Source organism: Bactrocera latifrons, unplaced genomic scaffold (genome assembly GCF_001853355.1).
Source record: "Bactrocera latifrons isolate USDA-ARS-PBARC rearing strain unplaced genomic scaffold, ASM185335v1 scaffold_133, whole genome shotgun sequence".
Lineage (NCBI taxonomy): Eukaryota > Metazoa > Arthropoda > Insecta > Diptera > Tephritidae > Bactrocera > Bactrocera latifrons.
Genome location: NW_017534775.1, coordinates 700,701 through 706,326, shown reverse-complemented (window position 1 = coordinate 706,326; position 5,626 = coordinate 700,701). Strand labels below are relative to the sequence as shown.

The 5,626-nt window shown below is 30.6% G+C and overlaps 1 long non-coding RNA gene across 1 annotated transcript; it reads left to right on the top strand.

Annotated features, from left to right (window-relative positions):
• The first annotated feature begins 4,738 nt into the window (after nt 1-4,738).
• LOC108965098 lies at nt 4,739-5,247 on the top strand. Its single transcript, XR_001993082.1, has 2 exons — nt 4,739-4,947; nt 5,076-5,247. It is a non-coding gene; the product is annotated as an uncharacterized LOC108965098 (long non-coding RNA).
• The last annotated feature ends 379 nt before the right edge of the window (nt 5,248-5,626 follow it).

Below are 5,626 nucleotides of genomic sequence, written 5' to 3'. Positions count from 1 at the left end.
GCGACATAGTGGAAGAATCCTCTGAAAAATAAAATATTTTATCAATCAACTTATACAAAGCTTTAATCATAAATTATGTTTAACGCTCCATTTGATAAAAGAATGCCTTTTCAATTTCCAAAACCATCTGAAGAGGCAAAGGAATATTTGAAGGCACATGCGTATATGTTTCTGTATGTGATGCTTGCCGTGTTCATTGGCACGATCATTGTACTGGCCTACCTATGTATTAGACTAGAAATAGACAAAAGATCAGCTCAAAGGGAGCTCGAACGCAGAAGGCTAGAGGAGTACCGAGTCGATTTGGATCAAGAAAGTGCACAATTAGGGTTTAGTTATGAGCAGAGAGCTTTAAGACATGAGCAAGAAGAGATAGAACTGCAAAGACAATTCCGTGAAAGAAATGAGCAAAGGCAAAGAGATAGAAAACAACGAGAGTCCTTAGCAGAAACTGATTTATAAACAAATGTGCGGACTTAAGGAAGAGATGTTTACGATAGTTGACGTTGAAATTAGGTACCATATTGGTAATATTTATGTATATGTTCTACTCAAATTTTGGTATAAACTTTACATTTTACTTTTATTATTTATTTTAATTTATAAATTATAAAATAGTAATTTGTTTAAGTTTTGTTGATAAATTGACGGCAAGCTTCAGCGATAAATTCTGTAAAATTACATACAAATTATATTTTAGTCAATTTATGTATATGTTCTACTCAAATTTTGGTATAAACTTTACATTTTACTTTTATTATTTATTTTAATTTATAAATTATAAAATAGTAATTTGTTGAAGTTTTGTTGATAAATTGACGGCAAGCTTCAGCGATAAATTCTGTAAAATTACATACAAATTATATTTTAGTCAATTAGAAACTCGTTTATAAGCAAGCAATTTTTAATCTATATTAATGTATAAATTAATTAATTTACTTAAAAAATAAATGAGAAAATATAAAATTATACAATACGTATTCCTCAATCATTCATACATAAGATAATTCCACAGAAGTGATGCTTCCAATATTTTTACTAAACAAGTTTGCCTAAGGTTTAGGACAATATACTTTCACAGAGAGAAATTGCGGATTTTCGTGGTCTCTTCAATTTTCTGTTAAGAGTAAGTGAAAGTTATTCGTCTTTTATGTTATCCCTTCTTTGTACTACGCTCTCACCTCTCCTCTTATGTTTTTTTTTCATGCGCTCTCTTACGATCTGCTTTAAAATTATTAATGCAAAGAGGGTCCTACCGTATTTGTTAGAATCGCCGATATGGGATCACCGTAGAATCAAGTCAAATTTGGCGTTGGTTATTGTCCTAGTCAACAGAGTAATTTTCGAAGTCTAGGTAGTCTAGATCGAGCTGGCAAACAAACTTACCGATAAACATTCTAGTAAGATGTATGAATGTATGGTATTTGTGAAGGATATTACAGCTTCGGTGCAATCGAATTTCTCTTATGAAGACGCTATAAAATTATAGCACAAAAATTGTTGTAAAAAAAATTGGAAATTTTTGTACATAGTATAACTATTTATGCCGCAGCTAAATATAATTTATAGTACAAGTAATTCTACTATAAAAATTATAACAAATATAAATTTAAACATTTTAAAATGAGTAATTGCCAAAAATGCTGCATATAAACTTGCCACAAAATTATAAGAAACATTGAAAAACTTGATATAAATTTGTAGGATATTTACATATTGTGATTTATAAAGGGTATATTACCATATTATGGGAAAATTCTGACTTTTTTAGTTCGATCGTGAGATTTTAATACTCTTGCAACATGTTGCTACAGATTAAATTAAAAATAATAAATGTGAAGTAACATAGTCGAACCTGTTATTATTTACTCTTCAATTGAAATAATATTTATACCTTGATAAGTTGGCATTCGCGGTTGTAAATATCATTGGTCGGTATATTTAAGTTGCTATAAAAATTATAGCAAACATAAAATTATAGTAAAATATAGTAAACTCTCGAAATTTTCAGCAGAAATACGAAGTCCAATTATATATGCTGAAATTAGTGATAATCTTTCCATAATATTATAAGAAAGTTTTAAAAACTTGCTATAAAATTATAGGAAATTTTTAAAGACTTGCTAAAAAATTAAAAAAGTTTTTAAAATGTGCAAAAATAAGTAAAAGATTTGGTTACGTTCTTATGCATACCTGTGTTACGAAGAGAGCGTATTGAAAGAAAATGCAAAAACTATTACTGCTGCTTTTGACGCCTGTCTCAAGAACTGCAACAAACTAAAGCAAAACTAGTGACTTGTGCTAAAAGACACTTAAATAAATATATTTTCTTCTATAAATATATATTCAGAAGCAGTTTAACGAATAGAAGTGCCAAGCAAAATAAGCTTGAAAATCCGATGAAAAAAATGTTATCACTAATTCTAGTCTTCTATCCTTATGTAATGCTGGCACTTGGTATAGCGATGTTATTAAATTGTTTCCGTGTGAGGCTATTTGCAACAGTGCAGGATTTAGAGAAAGGACCATTGCAGGATAATAACGATGATAGCAGCTCAGATCGGAGCGACGAATCGACCTATATACGCAGGCGGCCACATACTATACACTACAATGATTTATCCTCTAGTGATTATTCCGATGATAGCCGGGGAGAAGGTTTTTATTTGTAATTTAATGAAAAACTGTTGATTTATATCCTAATTACATAAATTTTAATTTTATTTTTAATAAATTTTGGTATATTTTAATTCTTTATATTTATCTATAAACTATAAAAGTTATTCGTCTGCAATTATTATTGCCTTGAAGCTGAAATATTATAATTAACTCTCCACTCGCTCTTTACGGATGGAGTCAAAGTTCTCTGACCGTCATTCACTTGGGAGTGGCCAGAAACGATTCTTATATTTTAAATATGGCTCAAGCAGCTCACGACTTCCGATATTAGACCAAGTATCCTCTGGGTGGCCTAAGAACGTCCGTTTGAAGGCCAAAGTGAGAAGGTGAACAATTCTGCCTCAGGGTTGAGTGCTGGGTTTGTGACCCGCCACGCAAAAAAGTCTCCGTCATCTCACCTTACCGCAATCCGATGATGCAAATCTCGGTTCCAGCCATTGATGACTTCTGTCCCAAATCAAAGTTCGAAAACTTAATTTTGAAAACCGGACAGTATTAAACACGATTCAATTTTCTAAAAACGGAAATTGCAAATAACAAATCTTTTTCAAGACATTTGTAGGTTTACATACATGTCTATAATCCAAAAAAAAAAAACATTCGTAAGCTTTTAAATTCCAAAAAATTGATTTTGAAAATTTCAAAGCAAAGAATAGCATATATATTATTTTCCGACGAATTTCGACTATTAAACTAAAATTTTATCTAAATATTGACCTTGGTGACATCTGTCGGTTTTTTTTTATTACATGAATTTCGTTCGGAAGCATTCATCTGACAAATTTTTCGAAATCGAAATCTGCATAACTATTTTTCGGGTTTCTACTCAAACAAAGATCAAAAAGCACATTATTTGGCTCCAGGATCATTTCTTACGAATACTGCCGGATCTGGTGTCAAGTGTCATGAAATATGGCTAATCTGATTTTTGCCATTTCATTTATCAGAACGAGCTAACTCGTTCATTACTTTGAGGTTATGTCGCCACTGACCAAATCTACTCGTATGAACCAATATATTTTGCGGTGTTAGTTGGTAACCTTTTTCGTAGCGAAAAAGCATACCAAAACAACACAGAAGCGTTAAGCAAACTGTACAATAATAACAACAAGGAAAGAGTGCAGAGGGTGCAGGCTTAAATTTAAACTCGAAAGAAAAAAATAATAATAATAAAAGGCMGGAAAAATGGAAATGTTGATCGAATTAATTACTTTTATAGTGGTGGTTATCATCGTGGTTATCATTATCTGCTTCATTTGCATGGTTATACGTAGGTCGTCGGGTGAACAAAATTTGGTGCATCCGGATGTAGTCGAGATGCAACCGTTTCGGCAAATTCCAAATCAGGCCGACCAACAGCGCAACGGCCCAGCGCTATTGGTGGTGAGCGTAAACGAGTTGGTCAGTCGCGCACACCCGCAGATGAATGTGCGGCTGGGCGGGCCAGTGGAGGAGCTGCAGTTTGCCGAAGCCCCTGCGGTCTAAACGCGGATGCGGATAATTATTAGTTGTCGTTCTAAGTTATAAACTGTGTGCTTTTATATTTTATATTTATTTATAAAGTATAAAAATGCACTAGAGTATATAATTGCGATTTTACGACGACATGCAAGTGCCTGAGCCGAAATCTTTGACGCAGAACTTTCTTAGATCTTCATGAAACTAGCGCTTTTATAATTTGTATAGAAATTTATAAATTACTTAAAAGTGCTTAATTAATTTCTTGAAATATAATAATTTTTAATTTTTTTAAATTTTTTAGTAAACTAATGAAATGTAATTATATTATTACTACTTCAAAATAATGAAAAAGAAATTATGAAGAATTAATTAGAAAATAGTTTAAATGATTTTCCTTAAATAATTAACTACTTTTTTCGGAATTAAATATTTTTTCTAATTTCTTAAAAAATGTTTGAAATACTTGTTATCCATTAAAGCAACAATTAACTTTTTTTTTAACTCAATCGATTTTCTGCTTCTTTAGTTTTCTTAAAATTTTTTTATGAGAAATTTTTAAATTTTTTTAACAAACTTTTTTTAACATATAATTAATTTAAATAACTTAAATAATTTTTTTTAAATTCGAATTATATTTTTAATTGTTTGCGCCTTGACTTCTTTCATATTCACGCTTCTTCAAATTAACTAATTTCCAACTTGTAAAAACTTCAAGTTGGCAACTCTCCGGCAAAACAGTAACTACGAAAGATACAAAAAATAAAACATTTTTCAATTAATTGGCGACGAAAAAAGCCACAACAATCGGTAAATATTTATTTAACGAGAGTCTATTAGCATAAATAAATACACAAAATATTAATATTTAAAATAAATTCAAAAAAAAAAAATAAAAAACTTCAAAACTCAAAGCTTATGCTACCTTTTCTCGCCAGCTTTAGCATCTTCTTTTTGGCGCTATTTTTTATGCTGACCGTGCTCTTCATCCACTGCCACCTCACAGTTCGTACCTATCAGCGCAGAAGGGGAGGCGCCTACGCCCAGTATAGGGGCAGACCAATACGACCGCTGCGAACCTTCGCCTGAGCTTTCCTTTGAGATTTTGACCTAACTCGCTTTTGACTTTTTAAAAATCATGAAATGGTTTAAAGGCTTTTCAGAGAAAATCATAAAAAACAACCAATTTCGTTCGAAATGTTTTCGCTATTATCTTTTTCTTTTATCATATTTTAAGCACGGTTCTTTTTTTTGACAATCTTAAAATATTTAAAACCAAGTAATGTAAATTTAAAATTTTTTATTATCGACGACTTGTCTTGTTTATATTTTCATAAATGAAAATCATAAAATAAGACGATAATTACAAAAAAATTATTAAATTAAAATCAATTCATTTAAAATTTTATAATGATAGACGATTTATCTTGTTTATATGTTTGTCTTTGAAAATTGTAAAATAAGACAATAATTATAAAAAAAATTAAAT